General features: G+C 34.5%; 1 pseudogene; it reads right to left on the reverse strand.

Annotated features, from left to right (window-relative positions):
• Window positions 1–5,585: 5,585 nt before the first annotated feature.
• LOC139883049 (glutamate receptor 1.2-like) lies at window positions 5,586–9,729 on the reverse strand (annotated as a pseudogene).
• Between the last annotated feature and the right edge of the window lie 16,660 nt (window positions 9,730–26,389).

Here is a 26,389-nt window from a genome sequence, read left to right on the forward strand (position 1 = left end):
TGCGAGCTTGTGTGATTGATTTTGGAAATGGGTGGGATAAGTATTTGCCGTTAGCTGAGTTTTCTTATAACAACAGCTACCATGCAAGTATTAAAGCCGCACCGTTTGAAGCTTTGTACGGTAGGAAATGTAGATCTCCTATTTGTTGGAATGAGGTTGGGGATGCTCAACTCACGGGTCCAGAAATTATTCATGAGACTACCGAGAAGATTGTACGAATTAAGGAAAGATTGAAAACTGCTAGAAGTCGGCAAAAGAGTTATGCCGACAAAGGAAGGAAAGATGTTGAATTTCAAGTTGGTGATCGTGTTATGTTAAAAGTTTCGCCTTGGAAGGGTGTTATTCGTTTTGGTAAAAGAGGGAAGTTAAGTCCTCGTTTCGTGGGACCGTTTGAGATCATTGAAAGAGTTGGACCGGTGGCTTATCATTTGAAGTTGCCACAAGAACTCAGTGCTGTTCACGATGTTTTCCATATTTCGAACTTAAAGAAGTGTTTGGCTGAATTTGATCAGACTATTCCTTTGGAGGAACTTAAAGTTGACAAGCAATTGCATTTTATTGAGGAGCCAGTTGAGATCATGGACCGAGAGGTTAAGACTCTTAAACAGAGCAGAATTCCTATTGTTCGGGTCCGATGGAACGCTAGACGCGGTCCCGAGTTCACTTGGGAGCGTGAAGACCAAATGAAGCAGAAGTACCCGCATTTGTTCTCAGATGCCGAGTCAACCCCTGCGCCTGCTTAAATTTCGGGACGAAATTTCCGTAACGGGGAGGTACTGTCACGACCCTACTTTTTCCGTTAGCTTTTTCCGTTAATTATTTAACGACCGTTAACTGTTAGTGTGCCACGTCATTTCTATGACCTATATTATTATTTTTGTAATATATATATATATATATATATATATATATATATATATATATATATATATATATATATATATATATATATATATATATATATTAAATATTATATGTTATGTGAATATATGTATTCATATTTTAATTTATACGTTTCTACGTCTCGCGGATTTCCATCCGGCGAATCTTTTCGGTTTTTAAACCAACGGTCGAGCTTTCGGGATTTTTAAATCCTAAATATTTTAAATATGATATTTTATGATCATATTATTATTAGGTGTATTTATATTTATTTTTCGTCGCGCGTTTGTTATCTTTCCGGATTTTTAATCGCGTAAGTGTGTTTTCGCATTTCGGGATTCGTTCGGGCTTTCGGGCCATCAGGAATTGCACGTTTTTCAATGTTGGACAAGTTGGCCCACTAAGGGGCCCACCCCCTACCCAATTCGGCCGAATACTCCCAAGGGGAGGGAGTATTGGCTCCTTGTTTTCCCATTTTGCAATTTCATTCTATTTTCATCAAAAACCTAAACTTCAACTTTTCTCTCCTCCTCCCCTTGCCCTAGCCGTCGCCCACCTCCACCATAATCATCATCATCTTTTTTTTAAAAGCTTGAATCAAGAATTGAAGATCATAAACGCGTTCCTTGCAATCTCCTCTACACATCCATATTCTTTGATTCTCGATTTGGGTATAAACCCTAACCCTAGAACTTTTCATATTTATTTATATTTCTGTATTTTGAGTTTATATTATTAGTATGATGTATATTAGTTGTTGTAATGTTGTTTGGATGCGTAGAATTACTCGTTTGCATATGTTTTCGGTTTGTAAATTTTGGACAGCAGTTTGATTCGTGTTTTCTGACTTTGTAACTGATATGAATGTTAAAATAAAGTACATAAATGAGTTCCTCTCATCAAGACATTAATTTTAGACTCCGGATTCATGTCGTTTCGATTCCCGGAGCCCTAGATATGCTTAATTTGATTTTTGTTAAAGATTGAAAGGTGTTCTTGGCATGAACAAGGTTGGGTCCGACTTTGTGACCATCCTTGGTGTCTTTAGGGTGTGTCATTTGGTTAGGACTGATGGTGAGACGAATTTTCATGTTCGGGTCACCTAAATCCGAGCCACGGTTCACCCGTTGTGCCCGAATTACTGTTTTGAGTAAATTGATTTCCCAAATGTTGTCATGGCTGATATCCACGACCTAGGGACTGTTCTTGGAGTGTTCTTGAGTTCATAATTGTATCGAGTGGTTTGAGTAGGTGAAGTTGCATATGTGGCTTGCCCGAAACCGACACCCGGGGCTCAAGATACGACCCGATGAACTTTTAAACTTAAAACTTATGGTTAATGATTAAACTTATGTTAAAATTAATGGATTTCATTATTAATTAATTACTTATGATAAAAGAAGTAATTATTATTATTTAAAACTTATGATATAAATATTTATTATATCATTTAATTATTAATTATGATTTAATTAACATTTTAATTAAACTTATGATTAATAATACTTTTATTATTAAAGGAAAATACTTATGATAAGTATTAAATTTGTTTTTGAGAAATTATTAAAAGACTTATAATAAATATTAAATAATTATTTAATTATTATAAGACTTAATTATTATTTAATTATGATTTAATTATTAAATACTTATGATTTAATAATTTTAATTAGAAACTTATGATATGATTAATAATTCATTATTAATTAATAATACTTATGATATGATTTAAAATTTATTATAAATTAATAATATTTATATTATGATTAATATTTAATTAATTAATTAAATACTTATGTTATACTAATTATAACATTTCAACTTATATTAACTTTAATAATTCATTTTATTTAATTAAACTTATGTTAAGACATTATTATACACTTTTGACTTTAAATAACATTATAACCTATGTTATTATTATAACTTACACTTTTAAAATTAATGTTGACTATGTTTGACCAAGGTTGACTTTTGAGTTGACTTTCGGTTGACTTTGACTTTCAGTTGACTTCTGTTAACTTTCTAAATAAGGAAACTTTCCTAACTTCAAAACTTTCTAAAAATAGAACATTCTAAATTTAGAAACTTTCCAAAAATAGAAACTTTCCTAAAATAGAAAACTTTCCAAAAATGGAAACCTGCTAAAAATAGAAACTTTCTAAATATAGAAAGTGTGTGTCCTTATGCTGTTCCAATCAAACCGATGCTTGCTGAGTAATGTTCTATGTCTACTTGCAACATGTACAATAGCTATCATACTAAGACTTGACCTAAGTTAGTTATTTATTTCGACCTGCTTTATTTATAGGTCGGCGTTGTGATCTTTCTTGATCACTTTACTTTACTTGCTGTTCGCTTGATTGTGAGATTTCTTCAGTTGCTATTAAGGTGAGTTATAGTCCCGTTTTTACATACTTTTCAAAGTATATTTTTGGGATGTGATTACATGCAGATTTTTATTTACGGTTAGACACAAGTAACAGTTAAATTTAATTATTCATTGTGAGTTGGACAAAAATATTCCCTAGTCTGGTAACTGTAATCATTGGTTTCTACCGGTGAACGCGAATCCTATGGATAGATCTATCGGGTTTGACAACCCCATTTCGAGCTAGTCGCGCTAGCAATTTATAATCGGAATGTTTAGTACTTCGTAATTTGTTGTAGATACACTGTCCAAGTGTATATTTTTATTGTGTTTGGCAAGGGTAAATAAAGGGTTAAGTGTTTACCAGGTGGCTCATTGATAATGGAATAATGTTTAATGTTTTCTAACATTTTTAAATCTTGTGGTCTAAAGTTTACATATTTATTTAAACCTATAATTCACTCAACCTTGTGTTGACAGTTTACTTGCATGTTTTCACAGGTACTTGAGTTATTTGATGCTTCCGCTGTCGTTAGAAGAGTCTGCATGCATTTGGGCAGATTTTATGAAACTATTTATGAAACTTAAGTTCGCATTCTATTTTGGATAATTTAAATTGTGGGTTTGTTGGCAATGTTTTGTGTCAACTTTTGGTTCATTACTATGGTTGGTTGATTTAAACTACTTAATTGGGTTTGTTTCCTTTTTGGGCAACATTTTGAAATAAAAGAATGCAACTTTGTTTATTTAATTCATTTAAGTCCGATCAAGCTATGGGACCAACTGACGGATCCGTTAAGTGTTTTGACGGGGTCGTCACACATTTACACTTATGCATTAGTTTCTGATTGTTGGTATTTTAGTAATCAAGGATCATACTAAAATGGGGGGGATTTGTTGGTGATTTTAGCATGATCCAACATTCATTTTAGGGATTGGATTACTATGTTGAAAGTGTTTTCGAACCATTGATACGTTACACGAATTCAGAGAGTGTGGAGTACACGTTCGTAAAACGTGAGATGGTTTGATGTATCATTTTGGACTTGGAAATGACATTTGGAACTTAAGGAATGCGAATCGTAACTTGAAAAGGCCATACGCTCGAAAAACTATAAGCACGGAATTTGAGTTGCTGGACAGGGTTAAGCCGCGGCACGGCTCAAAGAGTGTTTTGGGGGTCGAGAGTTTGCCAAAGACAAAATGGCTGATGGTTTCATTAGGCCGCGGCGCGGCCTCGTCACCCGCAGCGCGGCTTAAGGCCCGTTTTCAAGGTCGAGGTTTTTTGCATATTTTCAAGTGTGGTTCTTTGTTAGCCCGCGGCGCAGATCCTGGGCCCGCGTCGCGGCTTAACACCGGACTCGCTGAAAAGGTGTCTTTTCAACCCAAAAGGCACATTGAACCCCAAACGTTTTGGGTTTGTTCCAGGGCATTTAAACTGCGTTTTTACATGTTTTTAGACCATTTTAAGTCTAAATACATGAATATTAACTTCCAAGTCACTAATGGGTATGAATCAAAGGTTGTGACTTTTCAAGAAACCTTTTGACCCATTATAAATACACTCTTTGTGTATTTGAAAAAGGTTCCAGAATTTTGACTTTTTACACACACTTTCAACTTAAACAATTGGAAGATAAATCTCTGCAATTGTTTTGATTGTTTTCTTTTAGCCTAGACAACAATCTAGTCTTTGTCTTATCCCAATCGAAACTTCGTGCAACCCGTGGCTAATTGGGTCGAAATATTCGATTAGAAAAGTGTTCACACGATTCAAAGATCAATCCGGAGTCGGTTCCGTTTCAGGCACGAAGGTTACTTACAATCCAAGTTCATAACATGTTACATGATGTTGAGTTGTCTCATCCTACATCGGCGCAACTATGAGACTAAATATTATGATGTTTATAATAGCTTGGGTTCTTCATCGCCTTAAATTGTTCTTACCCTTTGTTAACTTTTGAAGTTGAATTGAGCTAAACTTTATTATTTTACGCATTCAACACTCGAAATGAATCTACTTAACCTATGTAGAAACATAGATGTACGAAATAGTCCTCAAATACGTGTAACATATAAAAATAACATGATTGAGTGACCACCTATATAGAATTCTTAATACAGTATTAATGATGATTATCTCATCGTATTTGACTTTTTGGGTTCTCTTAATTGCTTCCAAAGTACTTAATCACATAAAATAATCAAAAAATAGTTTGATTAAGTTCTTGTGTAACTGATTGTGAAGAAGTAGATTGTTAAAATAAGTTTTTGATGATAAACAACAATTTCATCATAATTGCAATAATATCAAAAGTACAACAAATCACTATCTTCAAAAAACAAATAAATACTACAACTTGTGACACTGAGAAATTATATACAAAAAAGTCACCTGTGATGCTTATTTTGTTCGATGAATCACATTTCTATGCAATAGATACCGAATAGTAGCCATTAAATTTTGTCCTACTACATGTGTTATAATACTATGGATCTCCATCTTAGCACGAATTAAGCTAATTATCGCGATCATAAGACCTAAACCTGAAGATACCGCACTAATAACAAACAAACCACCAAACCTATCAAGACTCAAGATTTGTGGCTCCGGGGAAGAATCTTGCGGTAATACATCATACTGGCTGTCAACCCACTTCTTCTCCAAAATTGCTAGAGTCCCGTCTTCTCTAATTTTTGCGATTTCCCTTGACATCAATGTTACCAATGGTGAACCTTTTTCAAATATCTGAATCATAAAGATAAAAATTATATATTGTGATACACACTTTAGTATGTGTTTTTCTGTCACTGGTAGTAGCTAGGTGAAAATATAAGGTGAATAGTATGTGTTATGAATTTTGGCCACAACAAAAAAAAATTTCATTGATTTTGATCACATGTTCTGTAACACATGATTTTTAATAAAAGTTCTTTTAACAAACTACCTGTTTTGACCCGAACCTGTTTTAACATGTACCCATTATGATCCAAACCCATTTTCACATGTTAACCAATCTGACCCAACCCACTCATTTCACCACATTTATGACCTGAACCCGTTTTAACATGAACCCATTTTGACATGTTACCCAATCTGACCCAACCCACTCATTTCACCACCTTTAAGACCTGAACCCGTTTTAACATGAACCCATTATGACCCAAACCCATTTTGACACGTTACCTAATCTGACCCAACCCGCCAATTTCACCACCTCTACATGACAACTATCTACGAAAAGATTGAGAATATTATGTATACCGTGCAAGTGATAATTAATTTAAGATGAAAATTGTACTTACAAAACCAAATCCAGATGTTATTGGTTCAGAAGAGACCATGGCATAACCACTTGAATACCTGCCAAGAAACATTCTGATATATGGAACTTCATCAACAATGGCATCTGCACCACCATGCTTTCCACCTTTTGTTAACGCATCAGCATAATCTTCATATGAAAAAAATAATCTTTGTTTAGAATCTGTAAAATTCATATTGGTGACTGTTACTCCTCCAAAAAAAGAGCCACCATGGATCCCCACAATTGCCCCTTTCGAAGCTAGTTCAAACTGTTCAACCGTCAATAGTGAGGCCAATGTTGCCGTGTAACTTGTGATCAGGATAAGCACAACAATTAACCAAACAAACATCACAAATCTTGATATGTTGCTTGCCAACTTCTCTTCTACAATATTAAACGCAACAAAGTTAGCTCTTTAATTGTATTCGTAGGAGGCGGGATCACTTATAGTCAGTGGCGAATCCAGTATGAATTGAAAACTCAATGGCATCTCAAATATAATTTCAAAACTAATTATATTTGAAAGGTACTTTATTGGAAAACCATAATTTTTAAGAATATATGGGGTCTTATAGTTGAATTAAGTGGTGTTCTATACAACTTGACAAAAAATTCCAAAGTAGTGGGGTCAAAGGACCCCACAATTAATCGTTTGTACTTGTTGATCTCTAGATATGTTCCAAATGTTATAACGTTTTTTAGTTAAAAAAACTTATACGGAGTAGTAGTTGAATCTTAAAAGAGAGAGAAAGACAACTTTGAGCGGAAAATACTGTGAGCAGGATGAGCCAGAAGACCCTTCCAAATACTTGAGACGATGAGCTTTTAGATTCTTGATTCATCACTTCAATAGCCGAAATGCTTAAGCAAGTTAGGATAAGAACAGCACCAAAAGTGAGCCATAGATTTAGATCCAGTGGCTTCAAGAAGATCCATATATCCTTTTTCTTGATTTTCGTTAGTGTTCCCAAACCAAGGTCAGTGTAAGTCGCTGTGAAATCAACATATTCCGATCTGTTGGCTAGAATTGTTGAATCACCAAGCACCCCATCAATTTCCTGATAAACATACGCGCAAACATTCATATTTATCCATATGATTTGAACAATCATGCAATGTTAATCTGAATTTAAATGTGTGTCACTATTTCATACCTTATTATAGACTTTTTGTATAAGTGTGTCATAACTTCCATTTGCAAACGCAACTAACTCGTAAGGCGCTTCATATGGTAAAATTGCTTGAATGCAAGTATTGAAAACATCAACAGAGAACCCTTCGGCAGTTGTGACATTCGTCTGATTATCATAAATCGCATGTACAAATGACTTAAACCTTAGTCCCGTTCGGACACCAATTCTTAACTTTTTACCATCTCTCATTCGCAAGATCCAACCTTTTGGAGTATTTGCAGACTCTCCGGGCCATATAACATCTTCAATACCAACAGAAGCCTTTAAACTAACGTTGTTTGATGAAATGCGTGATTTTCTAATTCCATTCGACAATGTCCAATATCCTACTCTCTTTTCGCCATGGTCAACCGCATTTACAATCTCAAATTCCTTGGAAATCATATATCTTTCACTAAGTAGAAACTCACCACTCACACCTTCAAATTTCATCTTCACAATATCGTTTAAAAGTATCGAACCATTTAGTGGGACCCCGACCCTTTCAATAGACTCTGCAAGTGCCCAAATCGTGTCAAACGCCCATACATAAAACGCAGGCATTTTTCTTGAAAACTTCTTATTCCATTTGTTTCTTAAGTGATGAAGTTTGCTTGATGTTGGAATATAAGATCTAATACCAAGTGATCCTTGTAAAGAATCAGTAACTTCGAAATTTGTTGATTGTAAGATGTCAATGGTTTTGGGACTTAAAATCCATGCATAGTCTTTTTTTTTTTTTTTTTTTTTTTTTTTTTTTTTTTTTTTTTTGAAAGGCAAGCCCCCCAAAGTGTAGCAAGTGAGGATTGAACTTGGGTCCCTTTGGAACTTTCCAAGCATCCTACCACCAAGCCAACCCCTTGGGGTTCATGCATAGTCTTTGCTCATCATTCCTAATTTCTTTGCATTTACAAAAACTTTAGAGGCTAATGAAGGTGACATATCTACAATTATTACACTTGTATGAAAGCTCATGATCTTATGCAACTCCGCGACTATTTGATCAGATGAAGAAATGACACTTACGTAAGTAATTCGTATGTTACTTTCTTGGAGCAATTCGAACAAATTTTGTAGTATATGCAAGCCATCGTCAGTTTCCTCGCGCAAAAAGATAACGTCCGTCCATGTATAATATTTAATTAAGGCAACAATGCTTTTGGCGACAGATAATTCGTCTTCTTTGATATGAAACAAGTAAGGATATTTCATCAAAGATCTACCAGCAAAAGTAAATACAGGTACCTCGGCTTTGGTTGCAATTGAGCCTAAAATTTCCGATCCGATGTAAGTTTCTGGACCTACAACTGCATGCACCTTAACCGTGTTCACGAGATCAAGTACTGCACAATTAAGTAAAAACAAAACCAAGTTTTAGATTGAATTAAACAAATGTTGATTGACTTGAAACATGCATTATGAACATATACTTCAATCTAGAAAATTTTAGAAAATTCAAAACATGATATAAGAAAAAACATTGAGATTTGAAGGTAACATTATGAATCCATCATTAAGTGGCGGTCTAACCGAGTTATCGTGTAACCATTTCCGACCCTTTTCAGTGCCCACCCCAAGACATGATACACAGGACCCATCGTACTTCCCATATTAAGGAGTCATGAATACTACAAATAGAGCTAACTAAACAAGATAATTAATCTTAATTACCGTTTGACATAGCTTGTAATTGATCACCCTTAGAGTCCCTTACATGGATGACGATCCTTGTTTTGTAACCATCATTATGAGCATAAAATTCCGATCTTGCCATGATAATACTACTATAAATCGCCTTCCCGGTCCATGACTCCATATCAAGAACAATCCCTACATCTACATCTAAAAACCTTGCACATACTTCAGGATTTAATGTGCAGAACAATGATATAATCAATAAGTTAACCTTGATGGGCAACATGGGTGCTTACTTACATACGGGCTTATTATCAACTCGTGAAACCAACGGCGGTAATTAAACTAAAGGTCAAGCCAAAATATCTTATTTTTGGCACGTTAATGAGTTATATTATCAGGAACATATATGTATATATTGCCATTGACTTGATAAACTAATAATCAGTTGGAAAAGCAGAATATTCCATGCGAAGACTTTGTTCATAACGTTAACCAGTTAAATTATTATAGGTTTTAATTTTTTTTCTTTAGAGAAAAAGTTGTACTCGTACTGTATTACTATTTCTTTGTGGTATTCACAAATTACTAGACGTAAATACTTGGTATAATTATTCATTTTGTATAAATAATTACGTTACCAGCTCTTTTATAGTTTTTGGAAGTACATTAAACTTTACAAATATTTTATGCAATCAAGTTCCAAATCTTCTTACTTTTGTACGGACTATGTATTAAAGGTTTCAAACTGAATATTTTTAGCTACATAAACTGGTATTTCGGTACAAACTATATACATATACGAACTTAATTACGAAGTATTTATGTATAAAGCGCGTTAACCGTGACCAAATACGTGAAGCAACTTGAAAATTTCATACTGATTCTCTATCATTCCGTCATTATCATCATAAATTCACTCTTTTTCCAAGAAAAGAAATACCTATGTCATTTTATATTATATATACTCCGTATTATCAATTTAACGATATATATTTCTTTTTTTCTAAATTACTCTTAAAACCATTGACTTTGCACTTTTATCCGATGATGATGACCGAACAAATAGACTTCTTAATTATACGAAATTTTAGGATAGTTAATCTGTTACTTTCAATATTGAATTCAAGTTATTCTTTGACACAGATGACCGAAGAATGCAAACCACTACAACAAATAAAAAACGTTCTAATCTATTTCTAGAACATAAGAAGGCATTAATGGTTGAATTTTTGATCTCACATTGTCGAGTGGTTCCCCGTTGGTGTAGACTTGGAGGTGATGTAGGATTAATGTGCAAGATACAACATATAACTATATGGCTAACTTCATTTGAGCTTTCGGGGTCACACACATATACACCGAGGCGTCAAATAAAATATATATATATATATATATATATATATATGATGTATATATATTACTCAAGTAACAAAATAGTAAATCGAAATTAATTCATTTACTATTCATATGAATAGTAAATGAGATGAAATTAATTAATTTACTATTCACATGAAAGCGACATGATAGAAATTATTAATTATAAGTTACATAACATACTCCTGAAGTATTTGAGAAATACGACTTTATGATATTACATCAATCGAATACAATATCCTATTTTTGTTTCTTTCAAAAAGTAAAAGATTCACGAATTAATATAGTGACTATAATTCAATAAAAAAAGGTTCACGGGTATTTTCTAAAATGTACTATATATTCCTCTCTTTTGCAAGTGTGGATAATTATTATTCCATTTTTGGTCGACACATATAGAAAGAGAGAAAGTAAGAAAAGAAATAACAATGTTTCATACGGAGTATTATTTTGGGTTCATAATATTAATCAAAGGTTGATTAATTATTACTTGGGTTTGGACTAGCATCCATTGACGTTGTTTGAAGTGTAGTGTGGACTATCCAAAGAGACGGTCATACTTTTGATCGTAGATTTCTCTCCGTTCATCAGTTTCTTCAAGAAAGTGTGGACTATCCAAAGAGACGGTCATACTTTTGATCGTAGGTTTCTCTCCGTTCATCAGTTTCTTCAAGAAAGGTATATCGTTAACTCATTTTATGATTTAATATTCATGACAATTATTATGGTGTAACTGGATCTTTGAGATCGTTAATCATGTGCATGTTTTATTAAATTTAAATATATTAATATTTAATTTTGTAAATGGTTTATAAAATAATAATTGATTATTATTTTAACTATCCGCTGCGTTAATCTGATTTAAAAGTACACACTATTTTCCAACAGTGGTATCCGAGCCGCTTTTACACCATCTTAATTGTCGCGTGATTTTCTTTAGATTTAGCTTTGTGGTGAATTGGTAAAAGTTGAAACCTTTTTGGTTTTTAAAGTCAACACGGTTGATTTAGACTTAACCTTATAACGCACAAATATGATTGAAAGAATATCACTATTTTAAATTGTAGATTTAATTATTATGGCTTGAATATTTATTATAATTGTTGATTGTTATATTTCATGGTTATACACATGCATTATAACTATGGACAAGCCATATATAGGTTTTAATAATGTAGTTATTAAAATTGTGATTTCATACATAGCCCGTAATGCCCCGACCTATGTGTTTGATTATATGTGATTGTTGTGATTGTTGATTACGGCAATATTACGTCATGTTGATTATTTATTAGAAAGTCCATTTTGAAGCCAAAGTTGTATTATATTTATTTTTTAATTTTCATAGTATTGTATTTAAGTTTATTCCAAATTGTAAAAGTACTAGATTAGTTGTATTTTTCAATTTTAAATAAATGTAATAAGATAAAGATTAAAGATAAAGATGCAACGTGGAGTTTGACTTAGAAGATGGCAAACATGTCAATTTGACAACGATGGCGTTTGTCAAGTTTTCACTTGATTTTTGAATTAAGTGGGAGCTACGATATTACCCTTAGTTTGACCTCTTGATCCCATGTCGGCTCATGTGATCAAGCATAGGATTTTTGGGCTAGGCTATGTGTGTGTGATGCATGATTGTGTTTTATTTTACGCATTTATATTTAATTATTGATTATAATATATGCTAAATATTTTTGATGAAAACATTAAATAAAACCGGTAACGAGTTTCAAATATTAAAATTGATGATTTTAAAAAGTTAAACTCTAACGAGTTTAAAGTTAAATAATTTTGAGACTTAAATTACATATATTTTTTTAATGGAAACATTAAATAAAACTCTAAATGAGTTTCAAAGATTAAAATTCATGATTTTAAAATAAGTTAAATTCTAACGAGTTTAATGTTAAATGTTTTTTTTTAACGCAAATAATATATATGGACGACATCTTTTAAAACTGTTTTAAAACGATACACGTTTGTGTATTTGTTATTTTTATGCTAGAAATTAAATAACAAACTAGATACATAAACACGATCGACATATATAATTGGTTAAAATAATTTTTAACAAATAGTGTAGCGAATCTTGTGTGCATGCATTATTCGTTGACACAAACGTTTTCAAATACCCGTCAAATTTAAGTCATGCCATCCAATGAGCTTGCAAACACTCCTCGTTATTTTTCTAACCTATTAAGACTAGCGTGAATTATAACCACGAGGTAGAATTTCTAATCTAGTAAGACTGGTTTGAATTTCCACTGTTTCCAAATTGGACGACTTAATCGTATTCACGGTGAGACATGAGATCGAGGCAAAGATGAGACAAACATGTCAGTAGATAATAGTGGTTTGTTGAACTACATATATCTCAAGGTCTCATAAAGATCTAAGAGTTGAACTTGTAATGTAATTGATACCCGCTACCTACCAATAGACTCCATAACTGCTAGCTGATCAACAGATGTGGCTATGGAACCTCTATGTGGATCTTAGACTTTTGTAAATTAATTGTTTTTAAAAAATTATAAAAACTTGGGTAGTTAATTTATTAAAGCTCAATATCAAAAATACTAAATTGAATCATATATTTGTTGTAGATGTCAAACAATCAAAACGCAAACCAAAACACTTTCTTCTTTGTTGGAGAAGGATAAACTCAATGTTCAAACTTCCTAAACTGACACCGCAATCTGAGAACTGTTCCCAAATATAAATGGAAGTTGAATAAATTTTAGAACCCATATCCTTTCTTCCTGTTGTGGCAGTTGATGCTGCTCAGCAAAATGCTTATCGAATGTTGTTCGATGATTAGGAAGAAATAGGATTGAAGCGTGAAAAAGAATAATCTGAATACTTTGTGGAAGGAAAATGATAAATCATTTGCTAGGAAAAATATTCCACCTTCCAAGAAGGAAAGCCCAGCAAAAGACGCCGAATGTTTCCATTGTGAAAAGGTTGGCAATTGGAGAAGGAAGTTGTCATATCTTCCAATCTGAGCTGAGAAAAGGAAACGCTGGTGAGACTAGAAAATCAGGTATATTCCATATATTGTTATATACTTCTTCTAGTGATTCTTAGATCTTTGTTAATTGGTTGTGGCCTTCACACCTGTAACAATATGAAGGGAATGAGAAGAAGTAATAGACTGAAGAAACACACACTAGATTTGCAAGTAGGCAAGGGGGATCAAGCTTTTGTTAAAGCTATTGGTACCTCTGAACTTACTTCTGTAACGACCCGACCAAAACCGTTATTGACGGCGCCGTTAACTTAGGTCCCGTTGCGTGGTCGTAGTCCCTATATGAGACTCGTTTGACCAAAATTATGTCGCATTCATTTGAAAGGTACAAGACTTGCAAGTTTAGTTTACAAAACCGTTCGACAACAAGTCTAAGTTTACAAAAGTCATAAAGTATAAATGAAATAACTTGCGACATAATTAGTTTAAAAACACAGTTGCTATAAATAGCGTAAGTATGTAAACAAAAGTTTGAATCCAAAAGTGCTATCCCTAGCGTATGCATGCATGGTTGACTCCAATCAAGTAATCAAAGAGTGCGGAAGCATGTATCAAGTAGCCAAGTATGAACCTGAGAAAACATGTAGAAAACTGTCAACGAAAAACGTTGGTGAGATCATAAATGTATTTGTAAAAGTATGTTTTTGAATCACAAGGTTTAGTATCAAGGCGTATACATCTCTAAAGATGTGTTTGTAAACCATAAGATTTAGTATAAAGTGAATATCAAGCGTATACATTCCAAAAGATGTTGTCTGTATCACGAGCACCCAATTACCAAAACTTAACTGAATCTTCCCTCTGAATTTTGAATATAGTGTTAGAACATACACTATGCACGTTGAAATTATATTTCATCCACTAACGGTAGCGAACCGTCTGAATGAGGGTTCGTTAAACCCGTATGGCCACACAACATAATCACTCGCTTACACTTACACCCTGCAAGTGGAACTAATGATAATTGGATTGAGGACTTTTGTTCTAACTCGTCTGTATCTTTGCTCTTGTATTCGCATTTGTATCCAAAGTATGAAAGTATAAACCGTATAAATGTATATAAAGTATATGTTTCTCAGCCCACGATTTAAAAGTATAAAAGTATTTGCAAAGGTGGGACTATGATCTCACCTCGAGTGCACGAGTATAAAAGTACTTCACAAAGTAAACGTGTGCATGAAAGTTGCTTAGCCTTGACCTAAACAAGTAAGTTGTATCAATTAACCGGTTATGACACAAGGTCGGGCGAAATGTGTTCAATTAGTCCTATGGCTCGTTACGACTCGATTAAATATAGCATGTGAATCACGTTGCCAAGTTTCATGCGAGAATCAAGTATAAAAGCATGTTAGAACGATTGCATAAAAGTTTGGTTAAGTTTGACTAAAAGTCAAACTTGGTCAAAGTCAACGAAAAGTCAACGCGTTCGGGTCGGGTCCCGAACTATTTTTCTATGCTAAATATTCATATACAAGTATATTAAAACAAGTTTCATGTGAATCGGAGGTCGGTAGCTAGTCAAACATTTCGCGTGAAATGCGCCAAACAAGGCAGAATCTGGCCAGGCCAATCCGCGCGCCGCGCGGGGATGGCGCGCGCCGCGCCACTACCTGGGCAGAGAATTCTGGTCAGTTTTTCCAAGTGTGCACGAACCAAAACCTTTTCTAACACAACACTTGACCCGCAAACACTTATAATGCCTATCATATATCGTCGAAAAGGTATTTTGACGAGGAATACAACTAACCACATATCATCAATCAAAAACATCATTTACAATAACCGAAAACTCGTCAATTGATCAAGAAAGATTTATTTTCAAAGTTTCAAGTTCGTAAAACGTATTTTATGATTCGGGAATCCAATTTACACATACGATATGCCGTTTTGAAGGTAATGACGCATACATTACAACTAAACACTTACTAATAACATTTCATAGCATTCGAAACATCAAAAGCTCGTTTTAAGTCTATCAAACCCTAACCAAAATCCGCAAAAATCAATATTCATGTTTTTGAAGTTTCCTTAATCAACCTACGCATCAAAACGAAGCTAGTGATACTAGTAACACAATTAAAACATGAACTTTAACAATTTAACAACATTAACTCATCCAAAATCAAAGATTTAGCACACCCATTTCAAATGTTCAAACTAGTTACTCAAAACAACGAATCGAGCAAACAAAACATATATTCATGTTATACACGAGCCATAGACACTAACTAACACAATTTCAAGTCAAAAACACGAATTTAGAGAAATCTAGAGTTTTAGAATTGTTACCCAAAAGAGATGAAGTTGGTATCAAATCGTAGAGGATGAAGAGAGGATTCCAAATATGTAATTTGTTTTGTTGCTAGCTCTCTAAACCGAATTTAGATGATGATTTTGTGTTTGAGGTTTTGAGAGAATAAAAATGGAAGTAATGAAATGAGGAGGTTGAGATGAATGGAGGAGGGTGAAGGTTGACTAGTTGACCTAGTCATCTCTTTGCCCTCTTGGCAAGTTTAGTCCCTCAAGTTTCAAAGCGGGTGCGGGATTTAACCGATCGAATATTTTTAAAATGCTCGAGTAAACGGGTGATGTCAAAATTAAATAGCGGGAATATAATGAACGTTTGTTAACGGAATCTACGAATATAAATAACGAAAGATATTATTTTAAAAAAAAAAGACAGTGTTAAAATAATTTTAACGGAAAAATGCGGGATGTTACATTATCCACACCTCAAAAGAAATTTCGTCCCGAAATTTAGTTGGAAGTAGTAGTTGTTGAATCTTCCTCGAGATCTTGCGTTGTAAATTCTACGGATAAGTGAAGGTACGTCCTTGGGCATTTCAACGAACTTCGACGGTCGGGATTTTTACGTTGGATTGAAGTTTGGTTTCACGATTCATGGTTTCAACCGGTCCTCCTAGGAATGAAGTTTATCGTCGATAGTGAGTTCATCAAAGGAGATAACAAGTTCTCGTTTCGCAAAACACGTCTTTAAGTTGATACATCGAATGTAGGATAAACGGAGACTCAAAATGGGTCGGAAAATCTGAACGGTTAGCAACGGGTCCAAAACGCCCCAAGAATTTAAAGGATCGAAATATAGCGGATTTAGCTTCCTACGTTTCCCGAAACGGATTGCACCTTTCCAAGGTGCGACTCTTAACGTGACGCGGTTTCCCACGTGGAATTTGAAATGTTTACGTCTAACATCGGCGTAGCTCTTGGTGATTACGAGTCACGTAGGGTTTTACCTGAATATGAATAAATTTTCTCGGTTGCTCATGAATAAGCTCGGCCCCGGTGAATTGGTCATCGTTTACTTGGTTCGACAAAAGGAGAATGACGTTTCCGGTCATATAAGGTTTCGAAGGCGTGGCGTCAATACTCGAATGAAAATTTTGTAGTAAGAGAGTTTGATTAAAGGCAAAGACGTTTCTCAAGAAAATTTGAAGTTGGTAATACAAATTCGTATTATGGTTTTCATGACTTAAATCGTATGTTTGTTCGGTCCGTCGGGTTGTGGATGGTACGCGGTACTCATGTCTAAATGCGGTCCCGAGGCTTTTTGTAAGGTACCCCAAAATCTAGAAATGAAACGAGGATCTCGATCCGAAACGGGGTACATTTCCCTAAGGCATATTGAACAAGTTTGCTAGGAATTGAAAACGTTAGCTAGGACAAGTTTCTCAAGAAAATTCGCGTCGCGGAAGATTTATCTGTTTCCAAAAACGTTTGTCGGAGCAAGTTCTCATCGGTTTCTGAAAACGATTGTTAGGACTATCCACCCTCGCGGCGAATACTTGTATGACGTGAAGAGTCGCTCTCCATTGAGAATTTAGAATAAGGACCTCCTGAACCGGAAGTACGAGGGTGATGCAAAAGAAGTTCCCGCCCCGATGTGAGCATAACGAGTAAATTGTAGTTAGTCAATAAGACTGTGCGAGGACGAGCTAGTATACCCGTGTGACATACGGTTGAAGTCGAATGGAATCGGTAATTCATTCGGAAGCATAAATATAATTTGACAATAATTGAAGGTGTGTCCCCGGTATGGTTGTTATAAATATTCTCGGAGTTTTCGGATGTCCAAACCTGAAAAGATGAAGTCATGTACATGGCACATGGTGGTGTTTAGGTTGATCGAGTCTAACCACCATCACGCGTCACTAGAACTTTGGTATGTCTTACCGTAATATAACCACGTTGATCGAGTGTCGTTATATTACGCTAACTCATACCTCCATTCCCACATCACTCTATGGATTCAAGTTCGTGTAATCGTGAAGTTTAAAATAAACAAAGTGTAACAACGTCTCTAACGTGACTCGTATTGAATCGAAAGAATTAGTGCAACTATAAAGAAGCGTTCCCCGAGGGAAGTGTATAAATGATTGTTCACGGCAATGTGGTTCGAGTCAGACAATAAGGTATTCAGGTATGAAAAGAGTAACGAGTCATGATAACGAGTAGCACGCAACCGTAGTGATAAATGTTGATGACGGTACTCACCTAGAGTAGTGATGGTAGTAACACCAAAAAGTAGATAGTAAGAAACACCAGTGGGAAACCGAGAGTAAGTTGAAACGGTGGCAAATAACAATCCGGGAGACAGAGTTCCCGAACTAGTGTGACTAATGAAGTCGTCGTCATCCATACGTGTATGAATCATGAATTTACGTGTGTTACCAAAAAGTGGCGGAATACGAGTTCGTATGATGAAGGTTGGGTACCATTAAAAAGTTTGCCTACGAATGATTCAAGTATAATGCACAAGTAGTCAAGTAAGTGCTATCTATAGCAGATGTATGTCAGAATGCAAATGCTAACTATCCGGTTGTAGTCTAGACTCACTAATGCGTCCTAACGACTCTGTTAGACACACTAATGCACGTCCTAGTTCCCTACAACCAACGCTCTGATACCACTTGTAACGACCCGACCAAAACCGTTATTGACGGCGCCGTTAACTTAGGTCCCGTTGCGTGGTCGTAGTCCCTATATGAGACTCGTTTGACCAAAATTATGTCGCATTAATTTGAAAGGTACAAGACTTGCAAGTTTAGTTTACAAAACCGTTCGACAACAAGTCTAAGTTTACAAAAGTCATAAAGTATAAATGAAATAACTTGCGACATAATTAGTTTAAAAACACAGTTGCTATAAATAGCGTAAGTATGTAAACAAAAGTTTGAATCCAAAAGTGCTATCCCTAGTGTATGCATGCATGGTTGACTCCAATCAAGTAATCAAAGAGTGCGGAAGCATGTATCAAGTAGCCAAGTATGAACCTGAGAAAACATGTAGAAAACTGTCAACGAAAAACGTTGGTGAGATCATAAATGTATTTGTAAAAGTATGTTTTTGAATCACAAGGTTTAGTATCAAGGCGTATACATCTCTAAAGATGTGTTTGTAAACCATAAGATTTAGTATAAAGTGAATATCAAGCGTATACATTCCAAAAGATGTTGTCTGTATCACGAGCACCCAATTACCAAAACTTAACTGAATCTTCCCTCTGAATTTTGAATATAGTGTTAGAACATACACTATGCACGTTGAAATTATATTTCATCCACTAACGGTAGCGAACCGTCTGAATGAGGGTTCGTTAAACCCGTATGGCCACACAACATAATCACTCGCTTACACTTACACCCTGCAAGTGGAACTAATGATAATTGGATTGAGGACTTTTGTTCTAACTCGTCTGTATCTTTGCTCTTGTATTCGCATTTGTATCCAAAGTATGAAAGTATAAACCGTATAAATGTATATAAAGTATATGTTTCTCAGCCCACGATTTAAAAGTATAAAAGTATTTGCAAAGGTGGGACTATGATCTCACCTCGAGTGCACGAGTATAAAAGTACTTCACAAAGTAAACGTGTGCATGAAAGTTGCTTAGCCTTGACCTAAACAAGTAAGTTGTATCAATTAACCGGTTATGACACAAGGTCGGGCGAAATGTGTTCAATTAGTCCTATGGCTCGTTACGACTCGATTAAATATAGCATGTGAATCACGTTGCCAAGTTTCATGCGAGAATCAAGTATAAAAGCATGTTAGAACGATTGCATAAAAGTTTGGTTAAGTTTGACTAAAAGTCAAACTTGGTCAAAGTCAACGAAAAGTCAACGCGTTCGGGTCGGGTCCCGAACTATTTTTCTATGCTAAATATTCATATACAAGTATATTAAAACAAGTTTCATGTGAATCGGAGGTCGGTAGCTAGTCAAACATTTCGCGTGAAATGCGCCAAACAAGGCAGAATCTGGCCAGGCCAATCCGCGCGCCGCGCGGGGATGGGGCGCGCCGCGCCACTACCTGGGCAGAGAATTCTGGTCAGTTTTTCCAAGTGTGCACGAACCAAAACCTTTTCTAACACAACACTTGACCCGCAAACACTTATAATGCCTATCATATATCGTCGAAAAGGTATTTTGACGAGGAATACAACTAACCACATATCATCAATCAAAAACATCATTTACAATAACCGAAAACTCGTCAATTGATCAAGAAAGATTTATTTTCAAAGTTTCAAGTTCGTAAAACGTATTTTATGATTCGGGAATCCAATTTACACATACGATATGCCGTTTTGAAGGTAATGACGCATACATTACAACTAAACACTTACTAATAACATTTCATAGCATTCGAAACATCAAAAGCTCGTTTTAAGTCTATCAAACCCTAACCAAAATCCGCAAAAATCAATATTCATGTTTTTGAAGTTTCCTTAATCAACCTACGCATCAAAACGAAGCTAGTGATACTAGTAACACAATTAAAACATGAACTTTAACAATTTAACAACATTAACTCATCCAAAATCAAAGATTTAGCACACCCATTTCAAATGTTCAAACTAGTTACTCAAAACAACGAATCGAGCAAACAAAACATATATTCATGTTATACACGAGCCATAGACACTAACTAACACAATTTCAAGTCAAAAACACGAATTTAGAGAAATCTAGAGTTTTAGAATTGTTACCCAAAAGAGATGAAGTTGGTATCAAATCGTAGAGGATGAAGAGAGGATTCCAAATATGTAATTTGTTTTGTTGCTAGCTCTCTAAACCGAATTTAGATGATGATTTTGTGTTTGAGGTTTTGAGAGAATAAAAATGGAAGTAATGAAATGAGGAGGTTGAGATGAATGGAAGAGGGTGAAGGTTGACTAGTTGACCTAGTCATCTCTTTGCCCTCTTGGCAAGTTTAGTCCCTCAAGTTTCAAAGCGGGTGCGGGATTTAACCGATCGAATATTTTTAAAATGCTCGAGTATACGGGTGATGTCAAAATTAAATAGCGGGAATATAATGAACGTTTGTTAACGGAATCTACGAATATAAATAACGAAAGATATTATTTAAAAAAAAAAGACAGTGTTAAAATAATTTTAACGGAAAAACGCGGGATGTTACAACTTCTCTAAATGGTCTTATTGTTTTGTTGAAACAATAGCATTATGCTCTCAATACTGCGAGCGAAAAAGTTTGAAAGATGCTAGTTTTGAACTTGCATTTACACACTTAGGTATTTCAGTTTCTAAGGATAATATATTTATCTTAATACCTATCCACGTGATGGTATTTTTGAAATTGATATGCATAGTGTAATTTCAAATGAGAATTCTGTGTATACCTACATCGCCAAAGTCTTCAAGCAAGACTTAAATAAGACCTATCTATGACATTGTCATATTGGTCATATAAACAAACAATGCATTTCAAAACTCCAATCTAATGGACTTTTGGAATCAATTAACTCTGAGTCATTTGATGTATGCGAGTCATGTTTATGTGAAAAGATGACAAATGCTTCTTTCTTCGATTTAGGTAAAAGAGCTAAAGATCTTTTAGGACTAATACATACTGTTGTATGTAGCCCTTTAAGAACAATGTATAGATTTAGTTAATTTTACTTCATTACATTTACTGATGAGTACAGTAGCTATGATTATGTTCACTTGCTGAAACATAAACATAAAGCTATTTTAACATTCAAAAGTATTCCAAAATGAAGTAAATAATCAGTTTGGAAAGACCATTAAAGCACTTCGCTCCGATGGAGTAAGTAAGTTTATGAGTCAAGAGTTTTTTGGACCATCTAAAGAATTGTGGGATTGTCTCATAGTTCACTCTAACTTACACACCACAACACGATGGTATGTCTGAGTAAGAGGAATCGAACTTTACTTGATATAGTTTGATTTATGATGAGTCTGATTTCTCTACTACCGTCTTTTAGGGATATGCATGGGAGTCTGCTGCAGGCATACTCAATGTGATTCCAACTATGAAGGTAGAAAAGACACCATATGAGTTATGGCATGGGAAGAATCCTAAGTTGTCTTATCTGAAAGTCTGGGGTTGTAAAGCGTACGTGAAGCATGACACTTCAAACAAATTAGAACCCAGAACTATCTAATGTTACTTTGTACGATACATAAAGGAAACAATGAGTTACTACTTTTACTACCAAGCTAAAGACAACGTGTTTTCTGCTCGGTCTGCTGAATTCCTGAAAAGAGATCTTCTCTTACAAGAAGTCAGTGGGAGTAAAGTAGATCTTGAAGAAATTCAAGTACTTTAAAGTAACATACCTTCAGTAAGCACTAGCAATCCACACGTTGAAACTGAGCTCACTGTTGGTGCGCCAGAACGTGTTACACCTGCACTTTATAGATCTAGTAGAACTCATCAGCTTATGAGGTTTAATTATCTGATTAATTCAGATAAACCTCAACTAAGGGATTATGATGAACCCTCTAGCTGCGTGAGGCCATATCAGATCCCGAATCTGAAAATGACTAGATTCTATGAATACAGATATGCACTCCATGAAGGATAATCAAGTATGAGACTTGATTGATCTTCTACCCAATTGTAAGACAATGAGGTAAAAATGGGTCTTCAAATGAAGACTGGTATGGACGGTAATGTAAACACTTTTAAAGCTCGATTGGTGACAAAAGGTTATGATGAAAGTTTTTCACCAGTCGCGAGCCTTAAAACAATTAGGATACTTATTGCCATGGTTACTTTTCATGATAATAAAATATGGCTAATGGATGTCAAAACTGCTTTCCTAAATGGCGACCTAAGTGAGGACGTATATATGGTTCAGCCGAAAGGGTTTATGAATCCTAAGCATCCTAATAAAGCATGCAAGCTTCTAAAATCCATTTATGGATTAAAACAAGCATCCAGGAGCTAGAATCTTAAGTTTAATGAGAAAATTAAAGTGTTTATTTTTTCTCAAAACTAAGATAAGCCCTGAGTTTACATTAGAGCTAGTAGGAGCAGAGTAGTCTTCTTGATCTTATATGTTGATGACATATTACTTATTAGAAATAACATTCCAACTTGCAAGATGTCAAGTCTTGGCTTGGAAAATGTATTTTCATAAAGGATCTTGATGAAGCTACTTATATTATTGGAATGAGGATCTATACAATAGATCCAATTGGCTTATTGGTTTGAATCAAATTACATACATTATCTTGCAGAGATTTAGCATGCAAAACTCCAAGCATGGAGCTTTGCCAATGCAAAAGAGCATAACCGTGAGAAAGTCTCAAAAGTCCTATCATAGCAGATGAGATGAGACAAATGAAATGTATCACATATGCTTCGGCTATATGATCCATTATGTATGCCATGATATGTACTATACTCGATGTTTCATTAGTTTTGAGTTTGACAAGTCATTGTCAACATAATCCAGGTGAAGTACATTGGATTGTTGTTAAGAATATTCTTTAGTATTTGCAGAGTACTAATGATATGTTCTTGGTTTAAGGTGGTTTGGAAGAAGAGTTAAGTATTAAATTTTATACTGATTCTAGTTTCCAAACTGATCAAGATGATTCTCGATCCAGTCACATTGTTTCTTTGTCATGATGGGCAAGACAGTTGATTAGAAGAGCTCTAGGCAGAGCACTATTGAACAATCTACAACAAAAGCAGAATACATTGTTGACTGAGAAGCTGCTCAGAAAGCTATCTGGATAAGGAAGTTTGTTGTTATACTCAGAGTAGTACACAAAATTTAATCTTCTATAATATGTAATGTGATAGTTCGAGTGTTAATATACTTTTGAAAGAATCACATGTACATGAAAGTATCTGGCACATTCTTCAAAAGTTTGACTACATTCATTAAGTCATTAAGAGGAATGATATTAGTATTCTTAAAGGTTCATACAAATGATAATGTGGCTGACCCGTTCACGAAGCCCATGATGCACAACAAGCATGATGATCATGCTAGTAGTATTAGACTTCGTTATGCTGTTGATCTTTTTCATTTGTAATTTAGTATTTGGATATTTTTGGAACATTAAGCAGTTTTATATTAATGAATTGATATATAGTTGGTATAATCATTTTTATTTATATCACTGTGTTCTATATTAGCATGTTTAATCCATGAATAATTGTTGATTATTCAAAATCTCCATAATCGGTCATGTTATGGGAATAACATGAATTAAGATTAATGTGAAATTTGGTTATATTCATTGATGATGAATAGTTAACTTGTTGAGACCAAAATTCATATGTATTCATTGATGATGAATATTGGAATGACCCAACTATGAGATGTCACTACATGAATCGTAGTCAGTAGTAAATCTTTTAGTGATTATGTTTTTGTGTCCTTAGACTTGAGATGCACGCCCGTCTTGATGAGTGTAGCATTGTATTTTGATATGGTTAAACGCTGTCCTGAATAAGGCTGTTATAAAGGCCATTATTGGGTATAATGTAAAGCTCGTGATAGACACGTGTATGCAATATAGGATTTGTTCCTCTAAAATGTTTGGAGTTAGATACTTTTTGAGCTCCTCGATGAATGAATATGTGGCCGCACCCAGATGTAATTAAGATGATACTTAATTAATTTGGTGATCTAATTCAGTTCTAAGATCGAGAAACAAATTTGTTAAACAAATGAGAATGACCGATGATCCATATCTCAAGTTTAACTAAAGTATCTGAAACAAAAGGATGAATGGCATTTAAAACTTACCATAAACAGTTTCGAGAAACTACCCTCACATGAATTTGGGGACAATGACGTGTTGCTAGACGCTTACCATTATTTGTATAGTTACTTGGTGTTGTGCCATGCACAAGTGGGAGTCTGTAGGATTAATGTGCAAGGTACAACATATAACTATATGGCCAACTTTATTTGAGCCTTCGGGGTCACACACATATACACCGAGACGTCAAATAAAATATATATATGATGTATATATATTACTCAAGTAACAAAATAGTAAATCGAAATTAATTCATTTACTATTCATATGAATAGTAAATGAAATGAAATTAATTAATTTACTATTCACATGAAAGCGACATGATAGAAATTATTAATTATAAGTTACATAACATACCCCTGAAGTATTTGAGAAATACGACTTTATGATCTTACATCCGATATAGAAATCGAATACAATATCCTATTTTTGATTCTTTCAAAAAGTAAAAGATTCACGAATTAATATAGTGACTATAATTCAATAAAAAAGGTTCACGGGTGTTTTCTAAAAAGTACTATATATTCCTCTCTTTTGCAAGTGTGGATAACTATTATTCCATTTTTGGTCGACACATATAGAAAGAGAGAAAGTAAGAAAAGAAATAACAATGTTTCATACGGAGTATTATTTTGGGTTCATAATATTAATCAAAGGTTGATTAATTGTTACTTGGGTTTGGACTAGCATCCATTGACGTTGTTTGAAGTGTAGTGTGAACTATCCAAAGAGACGGTCATACTTTTGATCGTAGGTTTCTCTCCGTTCATCAGTTTCTTCAAGAAAGTGTGGACTATCCAAAGAGACGGTCATACTTTTGATCGTAGGTTTCTCTCCGTTCATCAGTTTCTTCAAGAAAGGTATATCGTTAACTCATCTTATGGTTTAATATTCATGACAATTATTATGGTGTAACTGGATCTTTGGGATCGTTAATCATGTGCATGTTTTATTAAATTTAAATATATTAATATTTAATTTTGTAAATGATTTATAAAATAATAATTGATTATTATTTTAACTATCCGCTGCGTTAATCTGATTTAAAAGTACACACGATTTTCCAACAGGTGAGTGGCGGTGGTAGACGAGTTGTGGTTGCGGGTGGAGGTGCGGATGTCGTGGTTTCCTTGCTTGGCTCCATCTTTTCTGGTTGTACTTTAGGGTTTGTGCTAGACGACGACTTATATATATTGTTGGTACTTTCTTTATTAGATAAATTGTATCGGATGGATTCCAACGCCGTTGGATCCATCGTGGCACCTAAGCAACAGGACATTTTGGAGTATCGGTGTGTTGGTTTAACTCGTTGGGGAAGCTTCCTTTGGAATGCAACGGAGAAAGCAACGTCCGTTGCTTTGATTTTATTAATTTTTTTATTGTTTTACAAATATTATTTTTTATCCCCTTTTTAATATTTAGCCAATTGTATTTTAACACATTATCACAATACTCCTAACACACACCAAAAACTCACACCACCACTACTCCACAAAAAAATCCACATGTCCTAGTCATCAAAAAAGTACAAAAAACAACTCACACAA

The sequence above is a fragment of the Rutidosis leptorrhynchoides genome, chromosome 1, assembly GCF_046630445.1.
Source record: "Rutidosis leptorrhynchoides isolate AG116_Rl617_1_P2 chromosome 1, CSIRO_AGI_Rlap_v1, whole genome shotgun sequence".
In the NCBI taxonomy this organism is placed as follows: domain Eukaryota; kingdom Viridiplantae; phylum Streptophyta; class Magnoliopsida; order Asterales; family Asteraceae; genus Rutidosis; species Rutidosis leptorrhynchoides.